A 16,463-nucleotide genomic window follows, 5' to 3' on the forward strand; every position below is an offset into this window, starting at 1 on the left:
CAGGAACCTGGACTGCTGAGTTTTCTTTCCCAGGGAAAATGGAAAAAGGATGTGCCCAGGGGCCCCTGGCCCTGATTGCAAAGAATCCTTATATCGAAGGATGGACCCCACACCGAAGTTGTCCCCACCTCAAACTTGTGCTGCCCTGATAGACCCAAGGGAGCCCTACAAACTGACATCAGGAACCTGGACTGCTGAGTTTTCTTTCCCAGGGAAAATGGAAAAAGGATGTGCCCAGGGGCCCCTGGCCCTGGGTTGGGCCCTGACTGCAAAGAATCCTTATATCGAAGGATGGACCCCACACCAAAGTTGTCCCCACCTCAAACTTGTGCTTCCCTGATACATCCAAGGGAACCCTACAAACTGACATCAGGAACCTGGACTGCTGAGTTTTCTTTCCCAGGGAAAATGGAAAAAGGATGTGCCCAGGGGCCCCTGGCCCTGACTGCAAAAAATCCTTATATCGAAGGATGGACCCCACACCAAAGTGTTCTCCACCTCAAAATTGTGCTGCCCTGATAGACCCAAGGGAGCCCTACAAACTGACATCAGGAACCTGGACTGCTGAGTTTTCTTTCCCAGGGAAAATGGAAAAAGGATGTGCCCAGGGGCCCCTGGCCCTGACTGCAAAAAATCCTTATATCGAAGGATGGACCCCACACCAAAGTTGTCCCCACCTCCAACTTGTGCTGCCCTGATAGACCCAAGGGAGCCCTACAAACTGACATCAGGAACCTGGACTACTGAGTTTTCTTTCCCAGGGAAAATGGAAAAAGGATAGGCCAAGGGGCCCCTGGCCCTGACTGCAAAAAATCCTTATATTGAAGGATGGAGCCCACACCGAAGTTGTCCCCACCTCAAACTTCTGCTGCCCTGATACACCCAAGGGAACCCTACAAACTGACATCAGGAACCTGGACTGCTGAGTTTTCTTTCCCAGGGAAAATGGAAAAAGGATGTGCCCAGGGGTCCCTGGTCCTGGGCTGGGGCCTCACTACAAAAAATCCTTATATCGAAGGATGGAGCCCACACCAAAGTTGTCCCCACCTCAAACTTGTGCTGCCCTGATAGACCCAAGGGAGCCCTACAAACTGACATCAGGAACCTGGACTGCTGAGTTTTCTTTCCCAGGGAAAATGGAAAAAGGATGTGCCCAGGGGCCCCTGGCCCTGACTGCAAAGAATCCTTATATCGAAGGATGGACCCCACACCAAAGTGTTCTCCACCTCAAAATTGTGCTGCCCTGATAGACCCAAGGGAGCCCTACAAACTGACATCAGGAACCTGGACTGCTGAGTTTTCTTTCCCAGGGAAAATGGAAAAAGGATGTGCCCAGGGGCCCCTGGCCCTGGGTTGGGCCCTGACTGCAAAGAATCCTTATATCGAAGGATGGACCCCACACCAAAGTTGTCCCCACCTCAAACTTGTGCTTCCCTGATACATCCAAGGGAACCCTACAAACTGACATCAGGAACCTGGACTGCTGAGTTTTCTTTCCCAGGGAAAATGGAAAAAGGATGTGCCCAGGGGCCCCTGGCCCTGACTGCAAAAAATCCTTATATCGAAGGATGGACCCCACACCAAAGTTGTCCCCACCTCCAACTTGTGCTGCCCTGATAGACCCAAGGGAGCCCTACAAACTGACATCAGGAACCTGGACTGCTGAGTTTTCTTTCCCAGGGAAAATGGAAAAAGGATGTGCCCAGGGGTCCCTGGTCCTGGGCTGGGGCCTCACTACAAAAAATCCTTATATCGAAGGATGGAGCCCACACCAAAGTTGTCCCCACCTCAAACTTGTGCTTCCCTGATACATCCAAGGGAACCCTACAAACTGACATCAGCAACCTGGACTGCTGAGTTTTCTTTCCCAGGGAAAATGGAAAAAGGATGTGCCCAGGGGTCCCCTGGTCCTGGGCTGGGGCCTCACTACAAAAAATCCTTATATTGAAGGATGGAGCCCACACCAAAGTTGTCCCCACCTCAAACTTGTGCTGCCCTGATAGACCCAAGGGAGCCCTACAAACTGACATCAGGAACCTGGACTGCTGAGTTTTCTTTCCCAGGGAAAATGGAAAAAGGATGTGCCCAGGGGCCCCTGGCCCTGACTGCAAAAAATCCTTATATCGAAGGATGGACCCCACACCAAAGTGTTCTCCACCTCAAACTTGTGCTGCCCTGATAGACCCAAGGGAGTCCTACAAAGTGACATCAGGAACCTGGACTGCTGAGTTTTCTTTCCCAGGGAAAATGGAAAAAGGATGTGCCCAGGGGCCCCTGGCCCTGACTGCAAAAGATCATTATATCGAAGGATGGACCCCACACCGAAGTTGTCCCCACCACAAACTTGCGCTGCCCTGATAGACCCAAGGGAGCCCTACAAACTGACATCAGGAACCTGGACTGCTGAGTTTTATTTCCCAGGGAAAATGGAAAAAGGATGTGCCCAGGGGCCCCTGGCCCTGGGCTGGGGCCTCACTACAAAAAATCCTTATATCGAAGGATGGAGCCCACACCGAAGTTGTCCCCACCTCAAACTTGTGCTGCCCTGATAGACCCAAGGGAGCCCTACAAACTGACATCAGGAACCTGGACTGCTGAGTTTTCTTTCCCAGGGAAAATGGAAAAAGGATGTGCCGAGGGGTCCCCTGGTCCTGGGCTGGGGCCTCACTACAAAAAATCCTTATATCGAAGGATGGAGCCCACACCAAAGTGTTCTCCACCTCAAACTTGTGCTGCCCTGATAGACCCAAGGGAGCCCTACAAACTGACATCAGGAACCTGGACTGCTGAGTTTTCTTTCCCAGGGAAAATGGAAAAAGGATGTGCCCAGGGGCCCCTGGCCCTGACTGCAAAAAATCCTTATATCGAAGGATGGACCCCACACCAAAGTTGTCCCCACCTCAAACTTGTGCTTCCCTGATATATCCAAGGGAACCCTACAAACTGACATCAGCAACCTGGACTGCTGAGTTTTCTTTCCCAGGGAAAGTGGAAAAAGGATGTGCCCAGGGTTCCCCTGGTCCTGGGCTGGTGCCTCACTACAAAAAATCCTTATATCGAAGGATGGAGCCCACACCGAAGTTGTCCCCACCTCAAACTTGTGCTGCCCTGATAGACCCAAGGGAGCCCTACAAACTGACATCAGGAACCTGGACTGCTGAGTTTTCTTTCCCAGGGAAAATGGAAAAAGGATGTGTCGAGGGGTCCCCTGGTCCTGGGCTGGGGCCTCACTACAAAAAATCCTTATATCGAAGGATGGAGCCCACACCAAAGTGTTCTCCACCTCAAACTTGTGCTGCCCTGATAGACCCAAGGGAGCCCTACAAACTGACATCAGGAACCTGGATTGATGAGTTTTCTTTCCCAGGGAAAATGGAAAAAGGATGTGCCCAGAAGGCGCTGGCCCTGGGCTGGGGCCTCACTGCAAAAAATCCTTATATCGAAGGATTGAGCCCACACCAAAGTTGTCCCCACCTCACACTTGTGCTGCCCTGATAGACCCAAGGGAGCCCTACAAACTGACATCAGGAACCTGGACTGCTGAGTTTTCTTTCCCAGGGAAAATGGAAAAAGGATGTGCCCAGGGGCCCCTGGCCCTGGGCTGGGGCCACACTGCAAAAAATCCTTATATCGAAGGATGGACCCCACACCAAAGTTGTCCCCACCTCAAACTTGTGCTGCCCTGATAGACCCAAGGGAGCCCTACAAACTGACATCAGGAACCTGGACTACTGAGTTTTCTTTCCCAGGGAAAATGGAAAAAGGATAGGCCCAGGGGCCCCTGGCCCTGACTGCAAAAAATCCTTATATTGAAGGATGGAGCCCACACCGAAGTTGTCCCCACCTCAAACTTGTGCTGCCCTGATAGACCCAAGGGAACCCTACAAACTGACATCAGGAACCTGGACTGCTGAGTTTTCTTTCCCAGGGAAAATGGAAAAAGGATGTGCCCAGGGGCCCCTGGCCCTGGGCTGGGGCCTCACTACAAAAAATCCTTATATCGAAGGATGGAGCCCACACCAAAGTTGTCCCCACCTCAAACTTGTGCTGCCCTGATAGACCCAAGGGAGCCCTACAAACTGACATCAGGAACCTGGACTGCTGAGTTTTCTTTCCCAGGGAAAATGGAAAAAGGATGTGCCCAGGGGCCCCTGGCCCTGACAGCAAAGAATCCTTATATCGAAGGATGGACCCCACACCAAAGTGTTCTCCACCTCAGACTTGTGCTGCCCTGATAGACCCAAGGGAGCCCTACAAACTGACATCAGGAACCTGGACTGCTGAGTTTTCTTTCCCAGGGAAAATGGAAAAAGGTTGTGCCCAGGGGCCCCTGGCCCTGACTGCAAAAAATCCTTATATCGAAGGATGGAGCCCACACCGAAGTTGTCCCCACCTCAAACTTGTGCTGCCCTGATAGACCCAAGGGAGCCCTACAAACTGACATCAGGAACCTGGACTGCTGAGTTTTCTTTCCCAGGGAAAATGGAAAAAGGATGTGCCCAGGGGCCCCTGGCCATGACTGCAAAAAATCCTTATATCGAAGGATGGACCCCACACCGAAGTTGTCCGCACCTCAAACTTGTGCTGCCCTGATAGACCCAAGGGAGCCCTACAAACTGACATCAGGAACCTGGACTGCTGAGTTTTCTTTCCCAGGGAAAATGGAAAAAGGATGTGCCCAGGGGGCGCTGGCCCTGGGCTCGGGCCTCACTGCAAAAAATCCTTATATCGAAGGATGGAGCCCACACCAAAGTTGTCCCCACCTCAAACTTGTGCTGCCCTGATAGACCCAAGGGAGCCCTACAAACTGACATCAGGAACCTGGACTGCTGAGTTTTCTTTCCCAGGGAAAATGGAAAAAGGATGTGCCCAGGGGCCCCTGGCCCTGATTGCAAAGAATCCTTATATCGAAGGATGGACCCCACACCGAAGTTGTCCCCACCTCAAACTTGTGCTGCCCTGATAGACCCAAGGGAGCCCTACAAACTGACATCAGGAACCTGGACTGCTGAGTTTTCTTTCCCAGGGAAAATGGAAAAAGGATGTGCCCAGGGGCCCCTGGCCCTGGGTTGGGCCCTGACTGCAAAGAATCCTTATATCGAAGGATGGACCCCACACCAAAGTTGTCCCCACCTCAAACTTGTGCTGCCCTGATAGACCCAAGGGAGCCCTACAAACTGACATCAGGAACCTGGACTGCTGAGTTTTCTTTCCCAGGGAAAATGGAAAAAGGATGTGCCCAGGGGCCCCTGGCCCTGACTGCAAAGAATCCTTATATCGAAGGATGGACCCCACACCAAAGTGTTCTCCACCTCAAAATTGTGTTGCCCTGATAGACCCAAGGGAGCCCTACAAACTGACATCAGGAACCTGGACTGCTGAGTATTCTTTCTCAGGGAAAATGGAAAAAGGTTGTGACCAGGGGCCCCTGGCCCTGACTGCAAAAAATCCTTATATCGAAGGATGGAGCCCACACCGAAGTTGTCCTCACCTCAAACTTGTGCTGCCCTGATAGACCCAAGGGAGCCCTACAAACTGACATCAGGAACCTGGACTGCTGAGTTTTCTTTCCCAAGGAAAATGGAAAAAGGATGTGCCCAGGGGCCCCTGGCCCTGGGCTGGGGCCTCACTACAAAAAATCCTTATATCGAAGGATGGAGCCCACACCAAAGTTGTCCCCACATCAAACTTGTGCTGCCCTGATAGACCTAAGGGAACCCTACAAACTGACATCAGGAACCTGGACTGCTTAATTTTCTTTCCCAGGGAAAATGGAAAAAGGATGTGCCCAGGGGCCCCTAGCCCTGATTGCACAAAATCCTTATATCGAAGGATGGAGCCCACACCGAAGTTGTCCCCACCTCAAACTTGTGCTGCCCTGATAGACCCAAGGGAGCCCTACAAACTGACATCAGGAACCTGGACTGCTGAGTTTTCTTTCCCAGGGAAAATGGAAAAAGGATGTGCCCAGGGGCCCCTGGCCCTGGGTTGGGCCCTGACTGCAAAGAATCCTTATATCGAAGGATGGACCCCACACCAAAGTTGTCCCCACCTCAAACTTGTGCTTCCCTGATACATCCAAGGGAACCCTACAAACTGACATCAGGAACCTGGACTGCTGAGTTTTCTTTCCCAGGGAAAATGGAAAAAGGATGTGCCCAGGGGCCCCTGGCCCTGACTGCAAAAAATCCTTATATCGAAGGATGGACCCCACACCAAAGTTGTCCCCACTTCCAACTTGTGCTACCCTGATAGACCCAAGGGAGCCCTACAAACTGACATCAGGAACCTGGACTACTGAGTTTTCTTTCCCAGGGAAAATGGAAAAAGGATGTGCCCAGGGGTCCCCTGGTCCTGGGCTGGGGCCTCACTACAAAAAATCCTTATATCGAAGGATGGAGCCCACACCAAAGTTGTCCCCACCTCAAACTTGTGCTGCCCTGATAGACCCAAGGGAGCCCTACAAACTGACATCAGGAACCTGGACTGCTGAGTTTTCTTTCCCAGGGAAAATGGAAAAAGGATGTGCCCAGGGGCCCCTGACCCTGACTGCAAAGAATCCTTATATCGAAGGATGGACCCCACACCAAAGTGTTCTCCACCTCAAAATTGTGCTGCCCTGATAGACCCAAGGGAGCCCTACAAACTGACATCAGGAACCTGGACTGCTGAGTTTTCTTTCCCAGGGAAAATGGAAAAAGGATGTGCCCAGGGGCCCCTGGCCCTGACTGCAAAAAATCCTTATATCGAAGGATGGACCCCACACCAAAGTTGTCCCCACCTCCAACTTGTGCTGACCTGATAGACCCAAGGGAGCCCTACAAACTGACATCAGGAACCTGGACTACTGAGTTTTCTTTCCCAGGGAAAATGGAAAAAGGATAGGCCCAGGGGCCCCTGGCCCTGACTGCAAAAAATCCTTATATTGAAAGATGGAGCCCACACCGAAGTTGTCCCCACCTCAAACTTCTGCTGCCCTGATACACCCAAGGGAACCCTACAAACTGACATCAGGAACCTGGACTGCTGAGTTTTCTTTCCCAGGGAAAATGGAAAAAGGATGTGCCCAGGGGCCCCTGGTCCTGGGCTGGGGCCTCACTACAAAAAATCCTTATATCGAAGGATGGAGCCCACACCAAAGTTGTCCCCACCTCAAACTTGTGCTGCCCTGATAGACCCAAGGGAGCCCTACAAACTGACATCAGGAACCTGGACTGCTGAGTTTTCTTTCCCAGGGAAAATGGAAAAAGGATGTGCCCAGGGGCCCCTGGCCCTGACTGCAAAGAATCCTTATATCGAAGGATGGACCCCACACCAAAGTGTTCTCCACCTCAAAATTGTGCTGCCCTGATAGACCCAAGGGAGCCCTACAAACTGACATCAGGAACCTGGACTGCTGAGTTTTCTTTCCCAGGGAAAATGGAAAAAGGATGTGCCCAGGGGCCCCTGGCCCTGACTGCAAAAAATCCTTATATCGAAGGATGGAGCCCACACCGAAGTTGTCCCCACCTCAAACTTGTGCTGCCCAGATAGACCCAAGGGAGCCCTACAAACTGACATCAGGAACCTGGACTGCTGAGTTTTCTTTCCCAGGGAAAATGGAAAAAGGATGTGCCCAGGGGCCCCTGGCCCTGGGCTGGGGCCTCACTACAAAAAATCCTTATATCGAAGGATGGACCCCACACCGAAGTTGTCCCCACATCAAACTTGTGCTGCCCTGATAGACCCAAGGGAACCCTACAAACTGACATCAGGAACCTGGACTGCTTAATTTTCTTTCCCAGGGAAAATGGAAAAAGGATGTGCCCAGGGGCCCCTAGCCCTGATTGCAAAAAATCCTTATATCGAAGGATGGAGCCCACACCGAAGTTGTCCCCACCTCAAACTTGTGCTGCCCTGATAGACCCAAGGGAGCCCTACAAACTGACATCAGGAACCTGGACTGCTGAGTTTTCTTTCCCAGGGAAAATGGAAAAAGGATGTGCCCAGGGGTCCCCTGGTCCTGGGCTGGGGCCTCACTACAAAAAATCCTTATATCGAAGGATGGACCCCACACCAAAGTTGTCGCCACCTCAAACTTGTGCTGCCCTGATAGACCCAAGGGAGCCCTACAAACTGACATCAGGAACCTGGACTGCTGAGTTTTCTTTCCCAGGGAAAATGGAAAAAGGATGTGCCCAGGGGCCCCTGGCCCTGACTGCAAAAAATCCTTATATCGAAGGATGGAGCCCACACCGAAGTTGTCCCCACCTCAAACTTGTGCTGCCCTGATAGACCCAAGGGAGCCCTACAAACTGACATCAGGAACCTGGACTGCTGAGTTTTCTTTCCCAGGGAAAATGGAAAAAGGATGTGCCCAGGGGCCCCTGGCCCTGATTGCAAAGAATCCTTATATCGAAGGATGGACCCCACACCGAAGTTGTCCCCACCTCAAACTTGTGCTGCCCTGATAGACCCAAGGGAGCCCTACAAACTGACATCAGGAACCTGGACTGCTGAGTTTTCTTTCCCAGGGAAAATGGAAAAAGGATGTGCCCAGGGGCCCCTGGCCCTGGGTTGGGCCCCGACTGCAAAGAATCCTTATATCGAAGGATGGACCCCACACCAAAGTTGTCCCCACCTCAAACTTGTGCTTCCCTGATACATCCAAGGGAACCCTACAAACTGACATCAGCAACCTGGACTGCTGAGTTTTCTTTCCCAGGGAAAATGGAAAAAGGATGTGCCCAGGGGCCCCTGGCCCTGACTGCAAAAAATCCTTATATCGAAGGATGGACCCCACACCAAAGTTGTCCCCACCTCAAACTTGTGCTGCCCTGATAGACCCAAGGGAGCCCTACAAACTGACATCAGGAACCTGGACTACTGAGTTTTCTTTCCCAGGGAAAATGGAAAAAGGATAGGCCCAGGGGCCCCTGGCCCTGACTGCAAAAAATCCTTATATTGAAGGATGGAGCCCACACCGAAGTTGTCCCCACCTCAAACTTGTGCTGCCCTGATACACCAAAGGGAACCCTACAAACTGACATCAGGAACCTGGACTGCTGAGTTTTCTTTCCCAGGGAAAATGGAAAAAGGATGTGCCCAGGGGTCCCTGGTCCTGGGCTGGGGCCTCACTACAAAAAATCCTTATATCGAAGGATGGAGCCCACACCAAAGTTGTCCCCACCTCAAACTTGTGCTTCCCTGATACATCCAAGGGAACCCTACAAACTGACATCAGCAACCTGGACTGCTGAGTTTTCTTTCCCAGGGAAAATTGAAAAAGGATGTGCCCAGGGGCCCCTGGCCCTGACTGCAAAAAATCATTATATCGAAGGATGGACCCCACACCGAAGTTGTCCCCACCACAAACTTGCGCTGCCCTGATAGACCCAAGGGAGCCCTACAAACTGACATCAGGAACCTGGACTGCTGAGTTTTATTTCCCAGGGAAAATGGAAAAAGGATGTGCCCAGGGGCCCCTGGCCCTGACTGCAAAAAATCCTTATATCGAAGGATGGACCCCACACCAAAGTTGTCCCCACCTCCAACTTGTGCTGCCCTGATAGACCCAAGGGAGCCCTACAAACTGACATCAGGAACCTGGACTATTGAGTTTTCTTTCCCAGGGAAAATGGAAAAAGGATGTGCCCAGGGGCCCCTGGCCCTGGGTTGGGCCCTGACTGCAAAGAATCCTTATATCGAAGGATGGACCCCACACCAAAGTTGTCCCCACCTCAAACTTGTGCTTCCCTGATATATCCAAGGGAACCCTACAAACTGACATCAGGAACCTGGACTGATGAGTTTTCTTTCCCAGGGAAAGTGGAAAAAGGATGTGCCCAGGGTTCCCCTGGTCCTGGGCTGGTGCCTCACTACAAAAAATCCTTATATCGAAGGATGGAGCCCACACCGAAGTTGTCCCCACCTCAAACTTGTGCTGCCCTGATAGACCCAAGGGAACCCTACAAACTGACATCAGGAACCTGGACTGCTTAATTTTCTTTCCCAGGGAAAATGGAAAAAGGATGTGCCCAGGGGCCCCTAGCCCTGGTTGCAAAAAATCCTTATATCGAAGGATGGAGCCCACACCGAAGTTGTCCCCACCTCAAACTTGTGCTGCCCTGATAGACCCAAGGGAGCCCTACAAACTGACATCAGGAACCTGGACTGCTGAGTTTTCTTTCCCAGGGAAAATGGAAAAAGGATGTGCCCAGGGGCCCCTGGCCCTGGGTTGGGCCCTGACTGCAAAGAATCCTTATATCGAAGGATGGACCCCACACCAAAGTTGTCCCCACCTCAAACTTGTGCTTCCCTGATACATCCAAGGGAACCCTACAAACTGACATCAGGAACCTGGACTGCTGAGTTTTCTTTCCCAGGGAAAATGGAAAAAGGATGTGCCCAGGGGCCCCTGGCCCTGACTGCAAAAAATCCTTATATCGAAGGATGGACCCCACACCAAAGTTGTCCCCACCTCCAACTTGTGCTGCCCTGATAGACCCAAGGGAGCCCTACAAACTGACATCAGGAACCTGGACTGCTGAGTTTTCTTTCCCAGGGAAAATGGAAAAAGGATGTGCCCAGGGGCCCCTGGCCCTGACTGCAAAGAATCCTTATATCGAAGGATGGACCCCACACCAAAGTGTTCTCCACCTCAAAATTGTGCTGCCCTGATAGACCCAAGGGAGCCCTACAAACTGACATCAGGAACCTGGACTGCTGAGTTTTCTTTCCCAGGGAAAATGGAAAAAGGATGTGCCCAGGGGCCCCTGGCCCTGACTGCAAAAAATCCTTATATCGAAGGATGGAGCCCACACCGAAGTTGTCCCGAACTCAAACTTGTGCTGCCCAGATAGACCCAAGGGAGCCCTACAAACTGACATCAGGAACCTGGACTGCTGAGTTTTCTTTCCCAGGGAAAATGGAAAAAGGATGTGCCCAGGGGCCCCTGGCCCTGGGCTGGGGCCTCACTACAAAAAATCCTTATATCGAAGGATGGACCCCACACCGAAGTTGTCCCCACATCAAACTTGTGCTGCCCTGATAGACCCAAGGGAACCCTACAAACTGACATCAGGAACCTGGACTGCTTAATTTTCTTTCCCAGGGAAAATGGAAAAAGGATGTGCCCAGGGGCCCCTAGCCCTGATTGCAAAAAATCCTTATATCGAAGGATGGAGCCCACACCGAAGTTGTCCCCACCTCAAACTTGTGCTGCCCTGATAGACCCAAGGGAGCCCTACAAACTGACATCAGGAACCTGGACTACTGAGTTTTCTTTCCCAGGGAAAATGGAAAAAGGATGTGCCCAGGGGCCCCTGGCCCTGGGTTGGGCCCTGACTGCAAAGAATCCTTATATCGAAGGATGGACCCCACACCAAAGTTGTCCCCACCTCAAACTTGTGCTTCCCTGATACATCCAAGGGAACCCTACAAACTGACATCAGCAACCTGGACTGCTGAGTTTTCTTTCCCAGGGAAAATGGAAAAAGGATGTGCCCAGGGGTCCCCTGGTCCTGGGCTGGGGCCTCACTACAAAAAATCCTTATATTGAAGGATGGAGCCCACACCAAAGTTGTCCCCACCTCAAACTTGTGCTGCCCTGATAGACCCAAGGGAGCCCTACAAACTGACATCAGGAACCTGGACTGCTGAGTTTTCTTTCCCAGGGAAAATGGAAAAAGGATGTGCCCAGGGGCCCCTGGCCCTGACTGCAAAAAATCCTTATATCGAAGGATGGAGCCCACTCCGAAGTTGTCCCCACCTCAAACTTGTGCTGCCCTGATAGACCCAAGGGAGCCCTACAAACTGACATCAGGAACCTGGACTGCTGAGTTTTCTTTCCCAGGGAAAATGGAAAAAGGATGTGCCCAGGGGCCCCTGGCCCTGATTGCAAAGAATCCTTATATCGAAGGATGGACCCCACACCGAAGTTGTCCCCACCTCAAACTTGTGCTGCCCTGATAGACCCAAGGGAGCCCTACAAACTGACATCAGGAACCTGGACTGCTGAGTTTTCTTTCCCAGGGAAAATGGAAAAAGGATGTGCCCAGGGGCCCCTGGCCCTGGGTTGGGCCCCGACTGCAAAGAATCCTTATATCGAAGGATGGACCCCACACCAAAGTTGTCCCCACCTCAAACTTGTGCTTCCCTGATACATCCAAGGGAGCCCTACAAACTGACATCAGGAACCTGGACTACTGAGTTTTCTTTCCCAGGGAAAATGGAAAAAGGATAGGCCCAGGGGCCCCTGGCCCTGACTGCAAAAAATCCTTATATTGAAGGATGGAGCCCACACCGAAGTTGTCCCCACCTCAAACTTGTGCTGCCCTGATACACCAAAGGGAACCCTACAAACTGACATCACGAACCTGGACTGCTGAGTTTTCTTTCCCAGGGAAAATGGAAAAAGGATGTGCCCAGGGGTCCCTGGTCCTGGGCTGGGGCCTCACTACAAAAAATCCTTATATCGAAGGATGGAGCCCACACCAAAGTTGTCCCCACCTCAAACTTGTGCTTCCCTGATACATCCAAGGGAACCCTACAAACTGACATCAGCAACCTGGACTGCTGAGTTTTCTTTCCCAGGGAAAATGGAAAAAGGATGTGCCCAGGGGTCCCCTGGTCCTGGGCTGGGGCCTCACTACAAAAAATCCTTATATTGAAGGATGGAGCCCACACCAAAGTTGTCCCCACCTCAAACTTGTGCTGCCCTGATAGACCCAAGGGAGCCCTACAAACTGACATCAGGAACCTGGACTGCTGAGTTTTCTTTCCCAGGGAAAATGGAAAAAGGATGTGCCCAGGGGCCCCTGGCCCTGACTGCAAAAAATCCTTATATCGAAGGATGGACCCCACACAAAGTGTTCTCCACCTCAAACTTGTGCTGCCCTGATAGACCCAAGGGAGTCCTACAAAGTGACATCAGGAACCTGGACTGCTGAGTTTTCTTTCCCAGGGAAAATGGAAAAAGGATGTGCCCAGGGGCCCCTGGCCCTGACTGCAAAAGATCATTATATCGAAGGATGGACCCCACACCGAAGTTGTCCCCACCACAAACTTGCGCTGCCCTGATAGACCCAAGGGAGCCCTACAAACTGACATCAGGAACCTGGACTGCTGAGTTTTATTTCCCAGGGAAAATGGAAAAAGGATGTGCCCAGGGGCCCCTGGCCCTGCGCTGGGGCCTCACTACAAAAAATCCTTATATCGAAGGATGGAGCCCACACCGAAGTTGTCCCCACCTCAAACTTGTGCTGCCCTGATAGACCCAAGGGAGCCCTACAAACTGACATCAGGAACCTGGACTGCTGAGTTTTCTTTCCCAGGGAAAATGGAAAAAGGATGTGCCGAGGGGTCCCCTGGTCCTGGGCTGGGGCCTCACTACAAAAAATCCTTATATCGAAGGATGGAGCCCACACCAAAGTGTTCTCCACCTCAAACTTGTGCTGCCCTGATAGACCCAAGGGAGCCCTACAAACTGACATCAGGAACCTGGACTGCTGAGTTTTCTTTCCCAGGGAAAATGGAAAAAGGATGTGCCCAGGGGCCCCTGGCCCTGACTGCAAAAAATCCTTATATCGAAGGATGGACCCCACACCAAAGTTGTCCCCACCTCCAACTTGTGCTGCCCTGATAGACCCAAGGGAGCCCTACAAACTGACATCAGGAACCTGGACTATTGAGTTTTCTTTCCCAGGGAAAATGGAAAAAGGATGTGCCCAGGGGCCCCTGGCCCTGGGTTGGGCCCTGACTGCAAAGAATCCTTATATCGAAGGATGGACCCCACACCGAAGTTGTCCCCACCTCAAACTTGTGCTGCCCTGATAGACCCAAGGGAGCCCTACAAACTGACATAAGGGACCTGGACTGCAGAGTTTTCTTTCCCAGGGAAAATGGAAAAAGGATGTGCCCAGGGGCCCCTAGCCCTGACTGCAAAAAATCCTTATATCGAATGATGGAGCCCACACCGAAGTTGTCCCCACCTCAAACTTGTGCTGCCCTGATAGACCCAAGGGAGCCCTACAAACTAACATCAGGAACCTGGACTGCTGAGTTTTCTTTCCCAGGGAAAATGGAAAAAGGATGTGCCCAGGGGCCCCTGGCCCTGGGTTGGGCCCTGACTGCAAAGAATCCTTATATTGAAGGATGGACCCCACACCAAAGTTGTCCCCACCTCAAACTTGTGCTTCCCTGATACATCCAAGGGAACCCTACAAACTGACATCAGGAACCTGGACTGCTGAGTTTTCTTTCCCAGGGAAAATGGAAAAAGGATGTGCCCAGGAGTCCCCTGGTCCTGGCCTGGGGCCTCACTACAAAAAATCCTTATATCGAAGGATGGACCCCACACCAAAGTGTTCTCCACCTCAAACTTGTGCTGCCCTGATAGACCCAAGGGAGCCCTACAAACTGACATCAGGAACCTGGACTGCTGAGTTTTCTTTCCCAGGGAAAATGGAAAAAGGATGTGCCCAGGAGTCCCCTGGTCCTGGCCTGGGGCCTCACTACAAAAAATCCTTATATCGAAGGATTGACCCCACACCGAAGTTGTCCCCACCTCAAACTTGTGCTGCCCTGATAGACCCAAGGGAGCCCTACAAACTGACATCAGGAACCTGGACTGCTGAGTTTTCTTTCCCAGGGAAAATGGAAAAAGGATGTGCCCAGGGGCCCCTGGCCCTGGGCTGGGCCCTGACTGCAAAAAATCCTTATATCGAAGGATGGACCCCACACCAAAGTTGTCCCCACCTCAAACTTGTGCTGCCCTGATAGACCCAAGGGAGCCCTACAAACTGACATCAGGAACCTGGACTACTGAGTTTTCTTTCCCAGGGAAAATGGAAAAAGGATAGGCCCAGGGGCCCCTGGCCCTGACTGCAAAAAATCCTTATATTGAAGGATGGAGCCCACACCGAAGTTGTCCCCACCTCAAACTTGTGCTGCCCTGATACACCCAAGGGAACCCTACAAACTGACATCAGGAACCTGGACTGCTGAGTTTTCTTTCCCAGGGAAAATGGAAAAAGGATGTGCCCAGGGGCCCCTGGCCCTGGGCTGGGGCCTCACTACAAAAAATCCTTATATCGAAGGATGGAGCCCACACCAAAGTTGTCCCCACCTCAAACTTGTGCTGCCCTGATAGACCCAAGGGAGCCCTACAAACTGACATCAGGAACCTGGACTGCTGAGTTTTCTTTCCCAGGGAAAATGGAAAAAGGATGTGCCCAGGGGCCCCTGGCCCTGACAGCAAAGAATCCTTATATCGAAGGATGGACCCCACACCAAAGTGTTCTCCACCTCAGACTTGTGCTGCCCTGATAGACCCAAGGGAGCCCTACAAACTGACATCAGGAACCTGGACTGCTGAGTTTTCTTTCCCAGGGAAAATGGAAAAAGGTTGTGCCCAGGGGCCCCTGGCCCTGACTGCAAAAAATCCTTATATCGAAGGATGGAGCCCACACCGAAGTTGTCCCCACCTCAAACTTGTGCTGCCCTGATAGACCCAAGGGAGCCCTACAAACTGACATCAGGAACCTGGACTGCTGAGTTTTCTTTCCCAGGGAAAATGGAAAAAGGATGTGCCCAGGGGCCCCTGGCCATGACTGCAAAAAATCCTTATATCGAAGGATGGACCCCACACCGAAGTTGTCCGCACCTCAAACTTGTGCTGCCCTGATAGACCCAAGGGAGCCCTACAAACTGACATCAGGAACCTGGACTGCTGAGTTTTCTTTCCCAGGGAAAATGGAAAAAGGATGTGCCCAGGGGGCGCTGGCCCTGGGCTGGGGCCTCACTGCAAAAAATCCTTATATCGAAGGATGGAGCCCACACCAAAGTTGTCCCCACCTCAAACTTGTGCTGCCCTGATAGACCCAAGGGAGCCCTACAAACTGACATCAGGAACCTGGACTGCTGAGTTTTCTTTCCCAGGGAAAATGGAAAAAGGATGTGCCCAGGGGCCCCTAGCACTGACTGCAAAAAATCCTTATATCGAAGGATGCACCCCATACCGAAGTTGTCCCCACCTAAAACTTGTGCTGCCCTGATAGACCCAAGGCAGCCCTACAAACTGACATCAGGAACCTGGACTGCTGAGTTTTCTTTCCCAGGGAAAATGGAAAAAGGATGTGCCCAGGGGCCCCTGGCCCTGACTGCAAAAAATCCTTATATCGAAGGATGGAGTCCACATAGAAGATGTCCCCACCTCAAACTTGTGCTGCCCTGATAGACCCAAGGGAGCCCTACAAACTGACATCAGGAACCTGGACTGCTGAGTTTTCTTTCCCAGGGAAAATGGAAAAAGGATGTGCCCAGGGGCCCCTGGCCCTGGGCTGGGGCCTCACTACAAAAAATCCTTATATCGAAGGATGGAGCCCACACCGAAGTTGTCCCCACGTCAAACTTGTGCTGCCCTGATAGACCCAAGGGAACCCTACAAACTGACATCAGGAACCTGGACTGCTTAGTTTTCTTTT

The sequence above is a fragment of the Lonchura striata genome, chromosome 33 (assembly GCF_046129695.1).
Source record: "Lonchura striata isolate bLonStr1 chromosome 33, bLonStr1.mat, whole genome shotgun sequence".
Lineage (NCBI taxonomy): Eukaryota > Metazoa > Chordata > Aves > Passeriformes > Estrildidae > Lonchura > Lonchura striata.